The 23,401-nt window shown below is 43.2% G+C and overlaps 2 long non-coding RNA genes across 6 annotated transcripts in view; both read left to right on the plus strand.

Annotated features, from left to right (window-relative positions):
- The first annotated feature begins 1,461 nt into the window (after positions 1–1,461).
- On the plus strand, positions 1,462–4,427 carry LOC123641927. Of its 2 annotated transcripts, none has more exons than XR_006736374.1 (4): positions 1,462–1,513; positions 1,791–1,894; positions 2,245–2,330; positions 3,975–4,427. It is a non-coding gene; the product is annotated as an uncharacterized LOC123641927 (long non-coding RNA). The 2 variants fall into 2 exon arrangements; XR_006736373.1 differs by having other exon boundaries at positions 3,978–4,427.
- A 5,366-nt stretch (positions 4,428–9,793) lies between these two features.
- LOC123642996 overlaps positions 9,794–23,401 on the plus strand; it is a 66,702-nt gene continuing 53,094 nt past the window's right edge. For 3 of the 4 annotated variants that reach the window (XR_006736579.1, XR_006736578.1, XR_006736583.1), the window contains exons 1-2: positions 9,794–9,919; positions 18,069–18,154. This is a non-coding gene — a long non-coding RNA (uncharacterized LOC123642996). Of the gene's footprint in view, positions 9,920–13,260; positions 13,306–18,068; positions 18,155–23,401 lie in introns of those variants that run through there. The other variant, XR_006736582.1, reaches the window with a different exon arrangement.

Consider the following 23,401-nt stretch of genomic DNA (forward strand, 5'->3'; position numbering starts at 1 on the left):
GCAAAACTCAAGAGTATTCGTAGCCTCATAAGAACACTTGGCACCCAACAAGGTAAAATCCACAAGGTCTGGCATCCAACGAAATGTCCGAGCAAGCAGAAAAATATGACCCCCATACTAAGGAGCAGTCAATAAATTGAAAGCAAACCAGAACTGATACAGATGTCAGCAGAGAACAAGGGCATTAAAACAGCTGTCATAACTGCATCAACATGTTCAAAGCAGAGGTATAGAAGATGTAAATAAAGAAGACCCAAATGAAACTTACATAAATGAAAACTACCTTGTCTGAGCTGAAAAATACTTGGGAAGCAGGAGGGATGGCCTGGCCGCTGCACAGCCTCCAGCTCTCCCAGGTTGGGGTTTGCCCTTGCTGTGTCCTCACAAGGACAACGCTTGGATTTACTTCCTCTTTGACAGAACCACGAAGCAGGCAGCGTCTGCACTGTGGGGAGGGCACTGTGGGGGAGGCACGGCTGGGGCTCCGGGTCAGGTTCCCGGCTGGGGCTCTGCCCTGCCCTGGGCTCCTGCATGGTCGGTGCTGAATCGTCCCGATGCGGGCCTGGTCTGGCCCTGCCTGTCCCTGGGGCTTGGACAGCTCCAGTGCCAGGGGCTTCTCCCAGCCATGTGCTGACCACACAGCAGCTTCTGGTGTCTGTCGGCTCCCGCCTGGGCCGCGGATGGGGAGGACGCAGCAGGGACTCGCACCCACGTCTGAGCAGCCTGTGGGGGAACTCCTGGGTCACCTGGTGAGCTTCTCGCCAGGTGTGCGCAAACTCCTCTGGCGCCTGAGCAGGTGAACCTCTCCCTGGCCTTTGAAGGTAACAGCACAGCAAACCCGCAGCTCAGCTGAGAGGCCGCTTTCTGGTCTGGAGGCGTCAGGCACAGGCAGCACCGTGGGCTCGTGGGAAAGCTGAGTGTGACTGGCCGGCAGGGGCTGCTGAGAGGCTGTGGTCTCCTCTGTGCTCCTTGCAGTGCGGGTAACGTCTGCCCGATGGCGGGAAGTGGGGGGGCGGATGCCCCGGCCTGGCCATGAGGTGGCAGATGGCGCCAGGGTGGGGGGCAGAGGGCGTTGCCGCTGGGGCCTCAGCTGCTGGACCACCGGGTCCCTGCCCTGGAGCTGTCCCCTGTGGCTGAGTGACCAGGGGCGAGCAGGGCCCTCCTTGGCTTCTGACTCAGTCTCTCTGCATGGGGTGGGGGGGAGCAGTGGCCGGACGGTGCTCCGCTCTCGCGCTCTGCACACGGCAGGTGCCGGTGTTCCCTTCCTAGATGGCTGCAGCGACAGCATCCCGGGAGGAGGCGGCCACAGCTCAGCTGGCGTTGCCCTCCGGCCCCGCGGGGGTGGGGACTCACCGTGAAGCCCTGACTCCCCCTGGGCTCCGGGGAGGTCGTGTTCTCTTGACCCGTGGGAAGGGCTGAGGCGCCCAGGCAGAGCTGTCGCCCCTGCCTTGACCCGCCACTGCCGAGTCTGTGTCGGCCCCGTCGTGGGGGACCCGGTGGAGCCGTCACCGAGGTTAGCGTTTGCGCGCGTGGGTGAGACGGTCCCTCCCTCTGGGACTCTGCGAGTTGGTCTGAAAACGCAGGATCGTTGTATGGGGACAGGGCATCGTTCTTGTCATCCTCGTTGTTTTGTGCAGATCCACCTTTCCAGCTGGTTAATGTTTTTTTGCTTGAAGAATTTCTTTTAGTTTTTTTTTTTTTTTTTTGGTAATGAGAATCTGGTGGTGATAATTTCTTTCATTTTTTGGTCTGAAAAAGTTATTTTATTTTCTGTTTTGATGGTATGTCAGATATACCATCTGTTTGCTCCTGCCCTCTGGCATCACGCCCTGTGTGAGAGGATGCGGCTGCCAGTGAGTGAGGCCTTTCCATGCCCAGACCTGAGACCCCGAGGGTGAGTGCGACCTTCCAGTCCCAGCCCTGGGGACACTGCCTTGCTGTCCCCAGCCGCCTGCTAAGGGGCGGCCGGTCCTCAGAGACCCGGGAGGGGCTCGGTGTGGACATTTGGAAATGGGGAACCACAGTTTCCACCACACTGAGGTCCCTCACACCCAGGACGTGGTGGCCACGGGTGTGACTTCCACCCGGTGGCCTCTCTACCCTAATGGGGTATCAGCCTCTGAGCTGGACGTGGGTCTGGCTTAGCCTCTGGGAGGAAGTTCGTTGTCATCTCTGTTTCACTGGCAGGGTGTGCAGGTGGTTGTTCATAAACGTAGTTTCCTTACAGTAATTTCGTCCTTCCAGGGAACGTGCCGTCGCAGCACAAAGTCCTCTGTATCCCGCCTTCAGAGTCTCCAGCGTCATTGCTGTGTGAGGTCTGCGACTGCACGGTAGGTACTCCCATGTGTTTCACCGTGTGTTTTGCAGCAGCCACACGCTCCCCGGTCATCACCGTTAACCCCAAATCAGGAAACACACCTTTCTCCCTGACAGTCCAATCCACCAGGCCCACTTCACCGCCTTCCTCAACTGGGAGAAAAATGTGTCTTTCCCTTCGGTTCCAGTTTTCTTTTTCTGGAACTGTTTCTGAGACTGACCCTCAGTTTCCCAGCCTTGGCAGATCTAAAGAGCAGAGATGACTCCAAGGCTGGTCTGGGCAGTGCTTCCTCCTGAGCAGACGCAGACCCCACATTCCGGGCAGGAACACCCTGTGTTTATGCCATGCTCTCTCAGTGCAGCCCCCCAGGGGGAGTGCAGATCCCCCCCACACACACTGGTGGTCTCAACCTGACAAAGGCAAACAGCGCTTTACAGACTCAAGTCTCGTCATGTCGCTCTCCTGGTTTATAACTTTGCCAGTGGTTTCCTACTGGCCTTGGAGAAACAACGCAGGACTGGCCATGGCCTCCAGACCCTGAGCGGTCCTGCCTGCTCCCCTCTCCCACACAGTCTACCCCAGCTGCCTGCAGTCTACTCTGCTTTCACTTTCAGGGACACAGCCGGTTTTTGGTGTCTCAGGGTTTTTATTCAGGTTCCCTCAACGCATCCACCCAGTGGACACCCTTAGCAAATTTTCCAAGGGTTTGCCCAGCTAGAGCCTTAAAGTCACAGCAGTTTGTGGTATCTAACAGTAGAAAAGTTGATAATGTGATTTTTCAAAAGACAAAAAAATTCACTATTTAGTGTATCATTTGTGAGACTCAGCTTCAATTTATATATAGACCAAGGAAACAGTTTATATTTTAGATAACTAGTGAAGAAAAATTAAATCTCACTGCCAAATGAAAGGCAAATGGCCTAATTGAACATGGAAATTTCATAAGAATTTACTGAACCCCATGTTACCTTGCTGTGTTCTGTAGCCGTGTGTGTGCACACGTGTGTCCACCAGTTGTGAGGTATCTCAGGTTTGCACACTTATGTTTACATCACCAATCAATATGACAAAGTCCTAGTCCATACTATGACAATGTATATAAATATTGGAAAGCAACTTTTAAAATTTCACCATTTTTACCACTTGTGAATATATAATTCAATGGAGTGTCATACATTGGCCGTGTTGTGCAACCATGTATGTATTAATAGTTCCAGATGTTTTTTTTCTGCCTCTGAAGGAAACTCAGAGCCCATTACAAAGTCACTTTCCTTTCCCTGTCCCCAAGTCCCTGGCAAGCACTAATCTATTTTTCATCACCGTGGATTTGCCTGCTCTGGACATTTCATACAAATGGACTCATATAATATGTGGCCTTTTGTGTCTGATTTCCTTCACTTAGGACATTTTCGAGGTTCATCCATGTTGCGATATACATCAGTACTTCATTCCTTTTTTCTGTATGATTAAATACATATAGCATTCACCATTTTCACCATTTTCACCATGTTTAAGTGGTGACCGTGTGCTTCTGAATGGGAGATTCAAAGCCAGTCTTTGTTAAACTAGGGAGTGTACTCTTAGACAAAGACCAAAACCATTGGTTACTTTTGTATGTTGCCAGCTTATTTTGAATTTGTATCTTTTTTTATACCAGCAGCACTACTAAGAAGATGTTATTCACTTCTAAAATGGATGAATTATCATTATTCTGTGTGAGGAGACTATCTTCTGTAGGGTTTATGGCTCTTGCCATAAATCTTCAATGTACAAAGACCTCTATAATATATCTTACAATAAGGGGTACTTCTTTGTGACAATATCAAATGTTAATTTGATTAACATTCATTTTATTTGAGTACATACTATGATTTTTGATACCTTGTAATGGCACTGGTTCTGAAAGTAATCAAATGTTTTGGGTGAATTTGAGGAGTTTACATGATACTTATGGTTTCCTCAGTTTAATGTTTATTTTACCATTATTTTGTCACTGGGATAAAGAATAAGGGTGTTTCGGCTCAGTTTCATGCAAAGACTTCACTTTTAAACATTATTTTGCCTAAAATTAGCATAATGATGCTTTCTAAAGAAATGTTTTGTAGACCGTATTTCACAGCAAAATTTCTAAATTTGTAAAGGAATTATTACAAAAGTGGACAAGGATTGGCAATTCTTTGTAAAGAATTTGTGAATTATATATAAATCTCTTCTAACATTTAATAAAAGTTTATTTTAACCTAAAAAAAAAACACTTTAAGTGTGACCGTCATCACATATATAACATGCCTCTGTGGGTTGTCATCTTACTTCTTGGTGGTGTGTTTGGATTCCCAAAAGTTTTTAATTTTGAGGAAATATTTTCTTTACTTGCTGTGCTTATGGTGTCAGATCTAAGAAGCCATTGTTAAACCCAATGGTATGAAGGTTTGTCTCCGTGTTTTCTTCTAGAGTTTATGTTTTTATCTCTTACATTTAGGGCTTTGGAGCATTTTTAGTTAAATTTTTCTGTGTGATGTGATGTAAGGGTACAGTTTCCTTCCTGTGCATGTGGATAGTTCTCTAACGTCACTTGTTGAATTTAGTGACCTCGGACCTTGTTTACAATCAATTGACCGTAAAGGTATGGAATTATTTCTGGACTGTCAGTTCAGTTCCATTGATCTATATGTGTACCCTCATGCAGGTATCATCCTGTTTTGATTGCTGTTGCTTTGCAGTAAGGTTTAAGATTTAAAATTGAGGAGTGTGAGCCTCCAAGTGTGTCTTTCTGTTTCAAGAAGATTTTAGTTATTTGTGTTCCCTTAAAATTCCATCTGAATGTTAGGATCAGTTTGCCCATTTCTGCCAAAAGGCCGTTTTGGTTTTTTGTAGGAATTGCATTGAATTTGAGATCACTTTGTGTAGTATGGCCATCTTCAAACACATTCAGTCTCCAGTCCATGAGCATGGACTGTCTTTACATTTATTTAGATATTCTTTAATTTTTTCAGTAGCATTTTGTAATTTTCGAAATACAGGTTTGCACCTTGGTTAAGTTTTTTCCTAACTGGATTATTGTTGTTGATGTTATTCAAATGGAATTTATTTCTTAATTTTATTTCCCCGTTGTTGATTACTAGTGTAAAGAAATAAAATAGATTTCTGTGCATTGATATGTTGTTCTGTGACTAAGCTGTATTTGTTTGCTAGCTCAAATAATTTTTTTTAATTCCTTAGGATTTTCTATACTTAAGATCATGTGATTTGGAATCTGTGAATAGTTTTACTTTCCTTTCACATATGGATGCCTTTTATTTCCTGTTCTTATGTAAATATTCTGGACAGAACTTTCAGTACAATGTTATTTTTTATTTCAAAATGCTAATTAAGGTGGTACAAGTGATTTTTTTACATGGATGTCTTGTATGATGCTGAAGTCAGGGGTTTCAGTGTGTCCATCGCCAGAATAGTGTTCATTGTGGGCAAGTTTTTATCTTACAACAACTCTCCCTCTCTCCCCCCTTATAGGTTTTTCATGTCCTTTATATCACTTTGTGCCCATGTATATCCATCTAGTAGCTCCCACTTATTAGTGAGAACATACGGTTTTTGGTTTTTCATTCCTGAGATAGTTCACTTAGGATAATGGTTTCTAGTTCCCTCCACATTGCTGCAAATGACATTACTTCAGTCCTTTTTTTTTTTTAGACAGGGTCTTGCTCTGTTTCCTGGGATAGAAGGCAATGGCATGATCATAGCTCACTGCAACCTCATACTCTGGGGCTGAAGTGATCCTCATGTCTCAGCCTCCTGAGTAGCTGGGACTACGGGGACATGACAACATGCCTGTGTTATTTTTCTTTTTTCTTTTCTTTTTTTTTTTTTTAGAGACTGGGTCTCACTCTTGCTCTGGCTGGTGTTTCCCTCCGTTTTATGGCTGAATAGTACTTCATGATTTATATACATATATATATATTTATATACATATATATATGTATACATACACACACACACACACATACACACACACATATATACACACATTTTTGTCCCCTCATGAATTGAAGGGCACTTACGTTGATTCCACATCTTTGCAATTGTGAATTGTTCTGCTATAAACATTGGAGCGCAGGATAAAAATGACTTCATTTCCCTTGAGTAGATACCCAGGAGTGGGATTGCTAGATCGAATGGTAGGTCTACATTTGTTTCTTTGAGGACTCTCCATTCTGTTTTCCATAGAGTTTCTACTAATTTTCAGTCCCACCAGTGTATCAGCATTCCTTTCTCTCTGCATCTGTGGCAGCATCTATTGTTTTTGGACTTTTTAATAATGACTATTCTGATTGGGGTAAGGTGGTATGTTATTGTAATTTTAATTTGCATTTCTCTGATGATTAGTGATGTTGAGCAGTTTTTCATATGTTTCTTGGCCATTTGTCTATCTTCTTTCCCAGAATGTCTGTTTCAGTCTTTTGCCCATTCTCGGATGAGGGTGTTCATTTTGTTCTTGCTTATTTGTTTGAGTCCTTTGTAGATTCTGGATATGAGTCTTTTGTCAGATGTATAGTTTATGAGTGTTTCTCCCATCGTGTAGGTTGTCTATTCAGGGTGTTGGTTATTTCCTTTGCTATGTACAAATTTTCTAATTTAATTAAGTTCCATTTATTTATTTTTGTTTTTGCTATTTGTCTTTGGGGTCTTGGTCATAAATTCTTTGACTTGGCTGAAGTCTCAAAAGTTTTTCCTACTTTTTTTCTAGAATTTTTATGGTTTCATGCTTTTCATTTAAATCTTTAATCCATCTTGAATTGATTTTTGTATATAGTGACAGAGGGATCCTGTTTCCTTCTTCTGCATATGGATATCCAATTTTCCCAGTACTATTTATTGAATAGGGCTTCCTTTCCTCAGTGTATGTTTTCTGCTTTGTCAAAAATCAGTTGGTGCTAGGTAGATGGTTTTATGTCTGGGTTCTCTATTTTGTTCCCTTGGATTAGTCTCAGTTTTTTACACCAGTACCATGGTGTTTGGGTTCCTGTAGCCTTGTAGTATAATTTGATGTCACGTAATGTCATACCTCCAGATTTGTTGTTCAGTATAATGTTGCATGCAGAGGTGAAAGTGAGCATCTTTGCTTTGTCCCTGATCTTAGCGGTAAAAGCTCTCAGTCCCCACTATTGAGATAATGTTCACTGTGTGTTTTCCATAAATGCTTTGTATCATGCTAATAAAATTGCATTCTATACCTAGCTTGTTTGTTTTTTAGATAAAAAAATGGTGTTGTATTTTGTTTAAAGCTCCTTCTGTAAGAATGGATATGATGATGTGATATTTTTCCTTCATTATGCTAATATGGTGTAGTACATAGGAGATAGTAGAAAAAAACTTTGTGATACAATATCTGAATAACAAAAAATGAAGTCTATTTAAAAAATCCAGGGCCAGGCATGGTGGCTCATGCCTGTAATCTTAGCACTCTTGGAGGCTGAGGCAGGGGGATCACTTGAGGTCAGGAGTTCGAGACCAACCTGAGCAAGAGTGAGACCCAGTCTCGACAAAAACTAGAAAGGAAAATTAGCCAGGTGTGGTGGCCTGTGCCTGTAGTCCCAGCTACTCAGGAGGCTGAGGCAGGAGGATCCCTGGAGCCCAGGAGTTGGAGGTTGCAGATAGCTATTATGACACCACTGCACTCTAGCCCAGGTGACAGAACAAGACGCTGTCTCAAAGAAAGAAACAAACCAACAAACAAAAAAATCCAAACTGTATTGTATAATCTGTGGCTTTAAATTGTTTTGTTTTAAATCTTAAAGGCTAAATTAAATATGTAAAGAGAGTGTTATGAATATAATATTGACCAAATTAACTGATAGAAATGGAAACCAAGAGGAAATTTAAAATACAAAACGGGTCATTTTTTGTTGCTTTACACTTTTTATTATCTCAGGGAATTTAAAAATTTTTCATCTGAGCCCTGAGAACAGCCATGTTAGAGGCCCCAGGGGGAAAAAAAAATTCATTTATTCTAGGCACTTGGGATACATCAGTTGAACAAAACAGACGAAAATCCCAGCTTCTACCAGTGAAGACAAGAGAGACACTAAAGGATAAACATACAAAATAAATACAGTCATACCTCAGTATCTTTAGGGTATTGGTTCCAGGATCCCCACCGATACCAAAATCTGTGGATGCTGAAGTCCCTTATATAAAATGGCATAATATTTGTGCATAACTTATATATATCCTCCTGTATACTTTAAATGATCTCTAGATTACTTACAATAGCAAATGCAATGTAAATGCTATACAAATAGTTGTTATACTGTATTTTTTGTGTTATTTACATTTTTTTCCCCGAATATTTTTGATCTGCATTTAGTTGAATCTGTCAATCCCTAACCATAGATCCAGAAAGCTGACCATAGAGATTGCTGCCAGGTGTGAAGTGTCATGGGAAGAAAAGAAAAAGAATGAGGTGGGGGGATGGAGAGTTGGTGTCTGGCGGTTGCAATTTTAAATACCTGGCTCAGGCTAAGTATCAACGCTAAGTGACATTTCCTTGTGAGAGGATATTCCAGCTGCTGTTTCGACAATGAACAGAGTAGATGATGGGGAGGGAGGCCCTGTAGTTTAGTAGGCCACTGAGGTATAATCGAGATGCTGGAAGTAGCGCAGGTGAGAACCAGTCTGATTTATTTTGGAAGTACAAGCAATGAGCTTTCTTGGCAGATTGGAAGTGAAAATGAGAGTGTGAGAGGAACCAAGGATGACGCCAAAGTCTGTGGCCTGAGCAGCTGGAAGGATGCCCTGACACCAGCACCTGGCTCTCTCTGTCCTTTTGACCACAGGCAGAGTTTTGCGGGTACTTTGGTGGAGTACTGGCCGCTAGACTGGGACGCTGTCACGTGTCCCGACTTCTGGGACATATGGGATCCGGCCAGAGGAGTCACAGAGGTCTGGGGCTCCAACAGTTTTCGCATTGCAAATGCCAGCTGGGGCTGGGCCTGAAGCCAGTGAATGACAAAACGATTCTGTTACATTGAAAAAAACAGTAGTTGGAGGGTTTCAGGACCTCGAGGTCTCACCTGCCACTGACAGACACCTCGCCCCCCGCCAACCCGGCACCCCACTTCCTCGTCAGGGCGCGGCCGACGCCATCCGCAGTCGCCTGCAGGCCGGGCGGGGAAGAGGCTCCCGCGCGCTCCCGCCCAGGGTCGGTCGCCATCTTCCGCGCGCTCTTTCCCGCGCCGGCTCCACCCCCTGCTGCCGGCGGGCGGCTCCCCTCAGAAGCGGCTGGGCGTCGCGGGGGTGGGGGAGCCGCTGCCGCCCATCCCGAGGCGGGGCCCGGCAGGGGCGGGTCCGGGGCGGGTCCTGGCCGGGGCGGGGCCGTCATGGCGGCCGCGGCGGTTGCGTCACGAAGCCCCGCCCTCCCGCTGCTCTCGGGGCGCGCGACGCCTCTGGCTGCGCCTGCGCACGAGTCTGGGCGGGGTGGAGGGAGCCGGGAAGCCGAAGCGGCGAGCGCGCAGGGAGCGCAGCTGCGGGCGTGGGGGCGGCGGGAGCCGTGAAGCCGGCCCGAGAGCGGGGCTGCCGGAGCGGGCGGCGGAGGCAAACGCGACGGTGAGTGCAGCGCCGGCCCCGTGCCTCGCCCTCTCGGGCCCTTGCGTGGTGGCCTGAAGCCCCGAACCCCGGTCCCCGAGGGCTCCGCGGTGAGGTGGCCCGGCCCTGCCAGCCACGCGCTGCGGGCTGCGCCTGCGGCTCCGCTTCCAGGTTTGGGCGAGGTCTCCTTCCCGAGGACCGCCCTTTGGGTTTCGTCCGTTCTCTCTGAGGAATGGACGCGAGCTCAGCTCGGAATTCAGGCAGGCGGGCACTGAGGTGGCCGAGCGCCCGCCGCGGGGACACGGGAATGCGCACCCCTCCCCCACTTGGCGGGTCTGGCGGTCGCGAGGGTGGTGCGAGGGGCGGGCGGGGACGCCGGGGTCCCCAGGTGCGGGTTGGCGGGGCGGGGACCCGGCTCCGGAGCCCCGACTGTCGCCCGAGGTGCCCGGCGCGTCCCGCTCGCCGGTCCCGCCGCGGAGCTCGGTGGGCTCGGAGCGAAAGTCCCGCCGCCTCGTCGGAGGAGCGCGGGCGACTCCCGCAGGTGGTTTCACCGGCTGTGGCTGCGGGTTGTGACTTTGGTCCCGGGCGTGGTGGGTAGCGGCTCGCTCTGCCACTTTAACAGCTGAAAAAGCGCCCCAATCCACTGACTTAAATATGTGCAAGAAACAGTGTTAAGATTCCTTATTACCTTGCAATTATTTTAAATGATGAGGCTTCGTAGAGGAATTTGGTGGTGGTGTGCAGCTTAAAAAATTTAAACGTTAAAGGGCTTGGAATACAGTAGATGCTCCTTAAAATATTCATTGAACGAATGAATCTGGAAACATCAGACAAGGCGGGTCTCACATCTAGTAAAATTTAGGCACATACCCTTTTGCCTAAGATTAAGGAAAAAACGTTGGCAAAAAACATGTAGTTTTGTTTATATGCTTGTTTTTGATTTTTACCCAATATATGCATACTTTGGAACAATCAGTTGTTACTCTCAGTGCTACTAAGATAGAAAATAAGTTTGAAATGTGAATTTTTTATTTTGAGAAAAGTTGGTATACATTGTCTATTTCTTAAAAACAGGCTTTATATCTCATTTTCTTTAAAAATAATGGAGAACATAAAGAGGCACTGGGATTGTATTTTGAGACCCGGCTTTATTTTTCATTGTGAATAAAGTTGTTTGTGTGTTTTTGAGGGACTGCTATGGTCTTGAGTTTCTTTTCCAACAAGGGAGAACTGTAAATTGAAGGAGAGAAAAAAAAACCCTAATGTTGCACTAATACAGTTAAACATTACCATTTACTCAACTGATATTCATTAAACATCTATTATGTGCTGAGATCTGTTTTGAGTGCTGTTTCTGGGGATGAACAAAACTCACAATAATCCTTTTTTTAAATGAGCATAAAGTTCTTTCTTATAATCGATGTTGCAAGTGGAGACTGTGTTAAACCCCTAGTGCCTGCTTTAGGTTGGGAGAGATGGCAGGTGAACTGCAGGAACTGTAAATTCCTAACAGTCTATTTAAAAGTTAATAAGTAGCTTAATAGGACTAAGATTATTGGGTTACACTTCCATATTGTCTGTTTAGTAAAATCTATCTACATTTTAAAAAGAAGGGAGAAAGATTTAACAGACTAGTGTTTTTATTATCTCTGTCTTACAAGAAGATTTTAGTACAGCATATTTATTGAAAGGTACTTCTGGTTCTGTGTTCTGTAAATAATCTTTGCAACAACAATATTTTCTATGTTTAAATATCAGTGATGATAAACATCGGATTCCTTTTCCATAAGAAACGTTTTTAAGTAAAGCACCATTTCAAGAATTTTATTTTGTCCTTTTCTTTACTATTTACAAACAAATACAGTATTAACTTGATAGTGCTGAAATTGGAAGGATTATTAATAATAACTTGTGGTTCCATATATGGACTTTACCTGTAGTTTTACAACTGATAAAACTGCTTATTAAAAGGAGGATGAAATTTTTAGTATTGCATTTATTCTAAGGTTGCATTGCCTATTTTTTATCTTATTTATGTATGTTTAAAAACAATATTTGGCCTCTTCAGAAGTCTGAGTTAATGCACTCCAAAGCCAATGTTGATCTTTACAAAATAATGTAGATTTCAAAAGCTAATGCAAAAAAAATTAGTATTTAGGTGGACCCTTTTGACTTGTCAATGCTTATAATAGTTTATACATTGTTGAAAATAATGTATACATTCAAATAGAACTTTTAGATTTTAGACTTACTGGCTATTAGTGTTTTATGATGTTCCTAGGAATAATAAGGAAAGGAATCCCTCAAATTTTAGTGGTAGAGGGTTGTGATAGTTCTTCTTTAAATGTGTATTCCTTGGAGGAAGAAATGGATATTTCTTGACAATTTACCACTGTCAGTCTGGTGTTGATAAGAAATCTAATAGTGATGATAAAGAACAATGTAAGCAGGCTGTTATATGTTAAATAAAAAGTGCCTGGCATGTTTTTTTTGGATAAGCACATCGTCAGAATTCTTGACAATCAATAGCATTGAGACATGTTAAAATAAGTTTTCCAAGAAATCAGAATTCATAATGAATATTTTTTGTACTTTAGAAAACTGTAAATGTTTTTAAAGTATTGTTCCTGTGTTGGAGTAGTTCATAATGTTTTGAGGCTAAGTAAATTCCAGGATTAACCTATTTTATAATTGTTGGAATATTTGAAATGTTGGTGTTTTCTTCATCGAGGTAGATGTGTCTGCTGGGGGGGGGGTGGTTCGTTTTTTTGTTAAGACCCTTCAGAGTGATCTAGAAGGAATTTCTTTTCTCTCAGATGTAATTAATCTAGTGATTAAGAATGATGCTAATGTGGCATTTGCAGCTGTGCCCATGTTTGCCTGTGTAGATTTTGAGAGTTTATCAATTAGCATTTATAGAAAACATTTTTGAATTTTAAAATTTTTATTTAAATGGTATATAACAAATTTCTCACGTTTATTCTCTAGGTTGCTATTACATTTTTAATTCCCAGTTGTCTTTTTAAAAAACATGAAAATGTTTAGGTTTCTCATCTGTTTTAGGATGAATCTGGGATTTTTTAAGGTTTTATAAGATTTTTCGCTCAGGGTGAAACATGCTTATTGGTTTTGATTTGTTGTACTTTTTTTTTTTTTTTAATTTTAGAGACAGGGTCTCACTCTGTCACCCATGCTGGAGTGCAGTGGCATGACTATCACTCACTGCAACCTCAGACACCTGGGCTCAAGGGATCCTCCTACCTCAGCCTCCCGAGTAGCTGGGACTACAAGCTTGCACTGCCATGCCCAGCTAATTTTCAAATTTTTTGTAGAGCCAAGGTGTTGCTATGTTGCCGACACTGGTCTGGAACTCCTAGCCTCTGCATCCCAAACTGCTGGGATTACAGGTATGAGCCATCCCACCTGGTCTGTTTTAGTGTTTTTTTATCTCAGTTTTTATGAAACAAGTATTTTAACATTTTGTTGAATGTTAAATGTTAGTAATGTTTTAGGTCTATGTCAGAATGGGACACGGTAGGTTCCCTGTGTATTCTTGAGAGGAAGTGAGTAAAACATGTGCTTATCCTTAATGCTTAATTGCTAGTTAGGTGACAGCATTTTTTCTGATTGTTTCTTTCATACTACCTGGAAAAACTTGGAATTTAGCATATTAAATATTAACTTGCTGCCTCAATTCAAAGCTTAAGTATGCTTGAATCTTTCTGTAATACTACCAAATTATGAATGGACTAGAATTTAGTTGAGACTGCTCTGTGACTGCATCCAAATGGGGTTTCTGAATTAAAATGCCAAGAAGACTTGGTAATAAATTGTCTTTATTGTCTTTATCTTGACAAAAAGTTATTACATTCTAAAAAGAAGCCCTTTTGATGTCATTTTACCCTTTGAGAAATAATAGAGTGACAAATTGACATCTAGGTTTCTTTTTTTATGCAGTGTCAAATAACGAGGAGACTCTCCTTACAATCTTATTGAACATGTTTCGTGTTTTTCTTAAAAATTTCATTAATACAGGAAAATATTATCACTATTTTTATGAGTAATTCTGAGTTCTTTGAAAAACAAGCAATTAAATCTCAGATTTTAGGAAGTTATGCTTCCTGATAAGGTGGGTTAGGGTAATGTGCTTTCATTAAGCTACTGTCCAGTTATATTTAAAATATTTCATGAATTTAGGTGTTGTAGACTCTTAGAATTGATTTGGACCTTCGATACTGTCTAATGTGACATTTGCCCAAATATAGAAATCCTTTTAGTGTTCCTGATACTTAAAAACCTCTAGTGATTATGAATTCACCACTTTTCTAGGCATCCCATTATCTTTTGGGGGATGGTTAGACTTTCAGGTGGTTCTTCCTTTTTTTCAAACCAAAAATTGCCTTCCTTAAACTTCTACATAGTAGCTTTGGTTCCACCTTCTTTGGCAACTCATAAGAAGTCTGCTTCCTGTTTCTTGTACTATGCTGAGGCCTACAAATATTTGAAGGGTGTCCTTTTTTCCCCTGTGCTTTTTGGTAGCCTAAATCTCTCTTGTTTCCTTATATCTTGCTTATGTGACGTAATTGTCAGACTCTTCCATCTGCTTTCTCTTCTCTGGATACATTCTAATGAATAATGTCTCTTAAAAAATGACACCCAGGCCGGGCGTAGTGGCTCACGCCTGTAATCCTAGCACTCTGGGAGGCCGAGGTTGGGGGATCGCTTGAGGTCAGGAGTTTGAGACTAGCCTGATCCAGAGCGAGACCCCATCTCTACTAAAAAATAAGAAAGAAATTAACCAGACAATTAAAACTACATATAGAAAAATTTAGCTGGGCATGGTGGCACATGCCTGTAGTCCCAGCTACTCAGGAGGGTGAGGCAGTAGGATTGCTTGAGCCCAAGAGTTGGAGGTTGCTGTGAGCTAGGCTGACACCACGGCACTCTAGCCCGGGCAACAGAGTTGAGACTCTGTCTCAAAAAAAAAAAGAAAAAACAAAAACCACCCAGAACTGGGTGCCATATTCTTGAATTTCTGAATCTGAAATTCTGGGGCTAAGTTCCCACCATGATTTGGAGGTGTAGCCAGGAGTGATAACCTCTGTAATGTAAGTGCCCTGGAGGGAAGGTACAAGATATGTTGGAAGAGTGCCTGGACAGATTTGGGGATTTGGGGAAAGCTTCCTGAAGGTGATGGCCATATCAAGTTTTGAAGAGTAAGCCAGGCAGAAGGGAACAGTAAGTGTGATGTCCTATAGGCAAGAGAGAGAGAGCCTGGTGTATCTGAAGAACAGAAGGAAATTGGGAACGATTGAATGACACAATTATGGGGCATCAAGTGGTAGAGCCAGTAAATGAAAAGTGGGGATCAAATGATAAAGGCGCTTAGAAGTCATATGAGGCCAATGAACTTTTCCTGAGGACATTAGTCAGGAGTAACACGATCTGACATTCATTTTAGAAGTATCATTCTAGCCAAAATGGGAACAAATTGGAGGAGCAAGGATTAGTTAGCACATATTATGGGTTTTTTTTGTTTGTTTTTTGATAAAAAGATGAAGGTGGTACCTAGAACTTGATTAGTGGCTTGTAGGGTTGGCAAGAAACAGATTGGAAAAATAGTTGAGATAATGTAGTTGTTTGGCTGTAGGTTAAGGCAGAAATTAAGGATAACATCTTGTTTCTGCCTTGGAAAATGGGGTAGATGAGAAGGAATTTATTGAAAACAAACGATTGAATTAATAATGTTGAAATCCACTAAGTCTCCTTTTTGTCTATGCTAAATTATACTAGGTTTAGAGTGCTATTTTTGCAATATCCTTTCTTTGTGATCTGTAGTCATGTTTCTGATCCTTAGCATTGAGATATTATACTTTTGGAAGAGTTATTTTCTGAAGAGAAATATTGTGGCCATAGTTTTCAAACTTAAAGCATTGAAAGGAGGGTCCAGCTTTTCATATAAATCAGACTTGTTACCACTTATTAATATGTAGTCAGTTACTTTGTTTTAAACATAAAATTATACATTTAAAGAGCTCAGTTTGATAAATTTTGACATATGTACACATCTGTGCATTCATCACCACATTCAAGATATCGAAAATGTCTGTCACCCCCAAAAGTTTCTTTTCAGCCCTTCGTAGGTCCTCCTTTTGTTCACCCACCCACATTCCCAGGCAATTAAGCTGATCTGCTTCTGTCACTAGAGATTAGTTTCCATTTTCTAGAATTTTATATAAATGGATTCTACGGTATATATTCTTTATGTAGCTTCTAGATTATCAGATTGAAAAAACAGTAGGTATGGGGTTCAATACTATGCACTGGAGATCTTGGAATGTATTGCCCTTGGATAAGGGGAGACTACTGTATTGAAGAGATTGTCCTTGCTCTATTTTGTGTTCTCGGCAACGTTTTTGAAAATTAGTTGACCATAAAGTTGTGGGTTTATTGCTAGGTTCTGTGTCCTGTTCTATCGGTCACTGTGTTTGTTTTTATGCCAGTACCATACTGTTTTAATTATTATAGCTTTGTAATAGATTTTGAAGTCAGGTAGTTTGATGCCTCCAGCTTTGTTTTGCTCTGGATTGGTTTGGCTACTTGAGGTCTTTTTCTTTCTTTTTCTTCTTCTTTTTTTTTTTTGTTGAGACAGAGTCTCACTCTGTTGCCCGGGCTAGAGTGCCATGGCGTCAGCCTAGCTTGCAGCAACCTCAAACTCCTGGGCTTAAGCAATCCTCCTGCCTTAGCCTCCCGAGTAGCTGGGACTATAGGCATGTGCTACCATGCCTGGGTAATTTTTTATATATATATATATTTTAGTTGTCCATATAATTTCTTTCTATTTTAGTAGAGATGGGGTCTCGCTCTTGCTAAGGCTGGTCTTTAACTCCTAAGCTCAAATGATCCACTGGCCTTGGCCTCCCAAAGTGCTAGGGTTACAGGTGTGAGCCACCATGCCCGGCCCCTCCTTCACTCTTCAACAAAGCACATGTTGAGAGAAATAACCAAATGAAGCCATCTGCATCTCTTCAGGATTGTTCACTTTGTGCAAGTTTAAATTTGCTATCAGGTATGATGAGGCACAAAATATGAGGGGTCCCTCCAGCTGAGGCCCTGTCAGGTGAGGTCTTTTCAGGTGAGGCCCCTCTCAGCTGAGGCCCCTTTAGGTGAGGCCAGTTTCAGTCCTTTTTCAGGAAAGGCCCCTTCAACTGAGGCCGCTTTCAGGTGAGGCCCCTCGCAGCTGAGGCCCCCCCCTAAGGTGAAGCTCCTCTCAGGTGAGACCCTCTTACCTGAGAACACTCAGCACAGGTCCCTGTCAGGTGAGTCCCCTTTAGGTGAGGGAAGTCCTTCCAGCTGAGGGCCCTTTCAGCAGAGGCCCCTTTTACATGAGGCTCCTTTCTGATGAGACCCTTAAAGGTGAGCCCCGCCCCGGGTAAGATCCCTCTTAGGTGGGGCCCTTTCAGCTCAGGAAACTCCCAGGGGCCTCCCCGATTTTCTGAAAGACACAGGACAGTGAGCCCATCTGAGTTTGAATTTCCAGATCCTGCTCTGAAGACGCTGAACTTGCAGTTTAACTGGTTCCCCAGCAAGGCCAGGAGGGAGTGCTCGTCACGTCACCCCCCATGAGCACCGAGGGCTGCAGGGCCGGTGGGGGCCGGCAGGGGGGCGGAGCACCTTCATGTCCCACAGCATTGCTCCCGGCTTTGCACTGGGCGGGAGAGGACGAGGTGCCGCCATGTTAGCATCGCCCACAGGTGCCACCTCCCTGCTGCCTGCCGGCCTAGCCTCAGACCCAAAGCGTGTGCGACCTCCTTGTCCTCACTCAGACGTGAGGCCCCAAGGGTGAGTTCAACCTTCCTGTCCCAGCCCCACGGGCACCGCCTTCCTGTCCGCAGCCCTCAGAGACCTGGGAGGGGCTCCGTGTGGACATTTGGAAACGGGGAACCCACAGTTTCCACCACACTGGGGTCCCCACACCCAGGACATGGTGGCCACGGGTGTGACGTCCACGCGGTGGCCTCTCCACCCTAATGGGGTATCAGACTCTGAGTGGGACGTGGCTCTGGCTCAGTCTCTGGGAGGAAGTTCGTTGTCATCTGTGTTTCACTGGCAGGGTGTGCAGGTGGTTGTTCATAAACGTAGTTTCCTTACAGTAATTTTCTCCTTCCAGGGAACATGCCATCGCAGTGCAAAGTCCTCTGTGTCCTGCCTTCAGAGTCTCCAGCATCATTGCTGTGTGAGGTCTGCTACTTCACGGTAAGTACTCCTGTGTGTTTTACCGTGTGTTTTGCAGCAGCCACACGCTCCCAGATCATCCCCGTTAACCCCAAATCAGGAAATACACCTTTCTCCCTGACAGTCCCATCCACCAGGCCCACTTCACCGCCATCCCCAACTGGGAGAACAATGTGTCTTTCCCTTTGGTTCCAGTTTTTTTTCTGGAACTGTTTCTGAGACTGTCCCTCAGTTTCCCAGCCTTGGCAGATCTAAAGAGCAGAGATTGCTCCAGGGGGGCTGTGGGCAGCGCTTCCTCCTGAGCAGCACAGGACTGGCCATGGCCTGCAGACCCTGAGCGGTCCTGCCTGCTCCCCTCTCCCTTGCAGTCTACCCCAGCTGCCTGCAGTCTACTCTGCTTTCATTTTTAGGTGCACAGCAGGCTTTTGGTGTCTCAGGGCTTTTATTCGAGTTCCATCAACCTGTCCACACAGTAAACACCCTTAACAAACTTTCTAAGGCTTTGCCCAGCTAGACCCTTAAAGTCACAGCAGTTTGTAATATCTAACAGTAGAAAAGGTGGGTGATGTGATTTTTCAAAAGACAAAAAAATTTCTTTTTTTCTTTCTTTCTTTTTCTTTTTTTTTAGACAGAGTCTTGCTGTGTTGCCTGGGCTAGGGTGCCGTGGCACCAGCCTGGCTCACAGCAACCTCAAACTCCTGGGGTCAAGCTGTCCTTCTGCCTCAGCCTCCCAAGTATCTGGGAATACAGGCATGTGCCACCATGCCTGGCTCATTTTTTCTATATATTTTTAGTTGTCCAGCTACTCTCTTTCTATTTTTAGTAGAGATGGGGTCTCCCTCTTGCTCAGGCTGGTCTCTAGCTCCTGAGCTCAAACGATCCACCCTCCTTGGCCTCCCAGAGTGCTAAGATTACAGGCGTGAGCCACCGCACCTGGCCCCCCCAAAAATATATATATTATTTGATATATGTAAGAATCACCTTCGATTTATATATAAATCAAGGAAATATAGCTAAACAGTTCATAATTGGGATAATCAGTAAAGAAAAATCTCACTGCCAAATGAAAGGCAAATGGCCCAGTTGATCACGGAAATTTCATAAGAATTTACTGAGCCATGTATTACCTTACTGTAATTCTCTAGCTGTGTGTGTGCGCATGTACGTGCACACCAGTTGCAAGGTATCTCAGGTTTGCACACTTACGTTTGTCTCCCTTTGGTTCCAGTTTTCTTTTTCTGGAACTGTTCCTGAGACTGTCCCTCAGTTTCCCAGCCTTGGCAGATCTAAAGAGCAGAGATGACTCCAAGGCTGGTCTGGGTAGCGCTTCCTCCTGAGCAGACGCAGACCCCACATTCCGGGTAGAAACACCCTGTGTTTATGCCATGCTCTCTCAGTGCAGCCCCCCAGGGGGAGCGCAGATCCCCCCCACAACACACTGGTGGTCTCAACCTGACAAAGGCAAACAGCGCTTTACAGACTCAAGTCCCGTCATGTCGCTCTCCTGATTTATAACTTTGCCAGTGGTTTCCTACTGGCCTTGGAGAAACAACGCAGGACTGGCCATGGCCTCCAGACCCTGAGCGGTCCTGCCGGCTCCCCATTCCCACACAGTCTACCCCAGCTGCCTGCAGTCTACTCTGCTCTCACTTTCAGGGACACAGCCGGTTTTTGGTGTCTCAGGGTTTTTATTCAGGTTCCCTCAACGCATCCACCCAGTGGACACCCTTAGCAAATTTTCCAAGGGTTTGCCCAGCTAGAGCCTTAAAGTCACAGCAGTTTGTGGTATGTAACAGTAGAAAAGTTGATAATGTGATTTTTCAAAAGACAAAAAAAATTCACTATTTAGTGTATCATTTGTGAGACTCAGCTTCGATTTATATATAGACCAAGGAAATAGTAGCCAAAAACAGTTTATATTTTAGATAATTAGTAAAGAAAAATTAAATCTCACTGCCAAATGAAAGGCAAATGGCCTAATTGATCATGGAAATTTCATAAGAATTTACTGAACCCCATGTTACCTTGCTGTGTTCTGTAGCCGTGTGTGTGCACACGTGTGTCCACCAGTTGTGAGGTATCTCAGGTTTCACACTTATGTTTACATCACCAATCAATATGACAAAGTCCTAGTCCATACTATGACAATGTATATAAATATTGGAAAGCAACTTTTAAAATTTCACCGTTTTTACCATTTGTAAATGTATAATTCAATGGAATGTCATCCATTGGCTGTGTTGTGCAACCATGTATTTATTAATAGTACCAGATATTTTTTTTCTTCCTCTGAAGGAAACTCAGAGCGCATTACAAAGTCACTTTACTTTCCCTGTCCCCCAAGTCCTTGGCAAGCACTAATCTATTTTTCATCGCCGTGGATTTGCCTGCTCTGGACATTTCATACAAATGGACTCATATAATATATGGCCTTTTGTGTCTGATTTCCTTCACTTAGGATGTTTTCGAGGTTCATCCATGTTGCGATATACATCAGTACTTCATTCCTTTTTTCTGTATGATTAAATACATACACCATTCACCATTTTCACCATTTTTAAGTGCACTCTTCAGTGGCATGAACCACGTGCACACTGTTGTGTAACCATCTCCACCATCCGTCTCCAGAAGTTCTTTCATGTTCCCCAAGTGGAACCCTGTACTCCTTAAACACCTACTTCCTATTTCCTCTCCCCCAGCCCCTGGGAACTACTCCATCTACCTCATAACTAGAGCATACTCTGTTTGTCCATGTGTGCCTGGGTTGTTTCACTTAGCACGATGATCACTCAAGATTCATCTGTGTTGTTACATATGTCGGAATTTACTCATTTTTAAAGCTGAATTATGTTTCACTGTGTGGATGGACCACATTTTATCTGCTCATCTGTCAGTGGACACTTATATTGCCCTTTTGGCACAGTGAATAATGCTGCCATGAACGTGGGTGTGCAAGTCCCTGTTTTCAGTTCTTTTCAGTATATACCCAGAAGTGGAATCACCGTGTTGTAAGTTAATTCCATCCTTAATTTTTGAGGTACTGCCATATTGTGTTCCATAACAACTGCTCCACTTCAGTTTTCTCTTTCCCTTTGATGGCTGAATAATAAGCATATTAGGTTATGATTTATCTACTTTTGCTTATCCATCCATCTGTTGATGGACGTTTGGGTTGTTTGCACCTTTCGGCTATTGTGAACAGAACTGCTATAAATATTCACGTACAAGTTCTTGTTTGAACACTTGTTTTCTAATCTTTGTGGTGTATACTTCGGAATGGAATTGTTGAGCCATGGTAATTCTACTTATAAATTTTTGAGGGGAACATTCAACTATTTTACACACAGGCTGTACCATTTTATATTTCTGCAAGCAGTGTTTAAGGGGATCCAGTTTTTCTGCATCCTTGCCAACACATATCTTTAATGTTTTTTAACAGTAGCCTTTCTAGTGTGTGTGAGTGGGTATCTCATTGTGGTTGGAATGTGAATTTCCATAATAACTCATAATGTGTACTATCTTCTTACGTGCTTGTTGGCCATTTGCTTGTCTTTTTCTGTGCAGTGTGTATTTTAAGCTCTTTGTCTGTTTTGTAATTGGGTTGTTTGTCTTTTTGCTGTTGAGTCTTAAAAGTTACTTATATACTCTTTATAATGGACCCTCATCACATATATAACATGCCTCTGTGGGTTGTCATCTTACTTCTTGGTGGTGTGTTTGGATTCCCAAAAGTTTTTAATTTTGAGGAAATATTTTCTTTACTTGCTGTGCTTATGGTGTCAGATCTAAGAAGCCATTGTTAAACCCAATGTTATGAAGGTTTATCTCTGTGTTTCTTCTAGAGTTTATGTTTTTATCTCTTACATTTAGGGCTTTGGAGCATTTTTAGTTAAATTTTTCTGTGTGATGTGATGTAAGGGTACAGTCCTTCCTGTGCATGTGGATAGTTCTCTAACGTCACTTGTTGAATTTAGTGACCTCGGACCTTGTTTACAATCAATTGACCGTAAAGGTATGGAATTATTTCTGGACTGTCAGTTCAGTTCCATTGATCTATATGTGTACCCTCATGCAGGTATCATCCTGTTTTGATTGCTGTTGCTTTGCAGTAAGGTTTAAGATTTAAAATTGAGAAGTGTGAGCCTCCAAGTGTGTCTTTCTGTTTCAAGAAGATTTTGGTTATTTGTGTTCCCTTAAAATTCCATCTGAATGTTAGGATCAGTTTGCCCATTTCTGCCAAAAGGCCGTTTTGGGTTTTTGTAGGAATTGCATTGAATTTGAGATCACTTTGTGTAGTATGGCCATCTTCAAACACATTCAGTCTCCAGTCCATGAGCATGGACTGTCTTTACATTTATTTAGATATTCTTTAATTTTTTCAGTAGCATTTTGTAATTTTCGAAATATAGGTTTGCACCTTGGTTAAGTTTTTTCCTAACTGGATTATTGTTGTTGATGTTATTCAAATGGAATTTATTTCTTAATTTTATTTCCCCGTTGTTGATTACTAGTGTAAAGAAATAAAATAGATTTCTGTGCATTGATATGTTGTTCTGTGACTAAGCTGTATTTGTTTGCTAGCTCAAATAATTTTTTTTAATTCCTTAGGATTTTCTATACTTAAGATCATGTGATTTGGAATCTGTGAATAGTTTTACTTTCCTTTCACATATGGATGCCTTTTATTTCCTGTTCTTATGTAAATATTCTGGACAGAACTTTCAGTACAATGTTATTTTTTATTTCAAAATGCTAATTAAGGTGGTACAAGTGATTTTTTTACATGGATGTCTTGTATGATGCTGAAGTCAGGGGTTTCAGTGTGTCCATCGCCAGAATAGTGTTCATTGTGGGCAAGTTTTTATCTTACAACAACTCTCCCTCTCTCCCCCCTTATAGGTTTTTCATGTCCTTTATATCGCTTTGTGCCCATGTATATCCATCTAGTAGCTCCCACTTATTAGTGAGAACATACGGTTTTTGGTTTTTCATTCCTGAGATAGTTCACTTAGGATAATGGTTTCTAGTTCCCTCCACATTGCTGCAAATGACATTACTTCAGTCCTTTTTTTTTTTAGACAGGGTCTTGCTCTGTTTCCTGGGATAGAAGGCAATGGCATGATCATAGCTCACTGCAACCTCATACTCTGGGGCTGAAGTGATCCTCATGTCTCAGCCTCCTGAGTAGCTGGGACTACGGGGACATGACAACATGCCTGTGTTATTTTTCTTTTTTCTTTTCTTTTTTTTTTTTTTAGAGACTGGATC

The sequence above is a fragment of the Lemur catta genome, chromosome 7, assembly GCF_020740605.2.
Source record: "Lemur catta isolate mLemCat1 chromosome 7, mLemCat1.pri, whole genome shotgun sequence".
Taxonomy (NCBI): Eukaryota; Metazoa; Chordata; class Mammalia; order Primates; family Lemuridae; genus Lemur; species Lemur catta.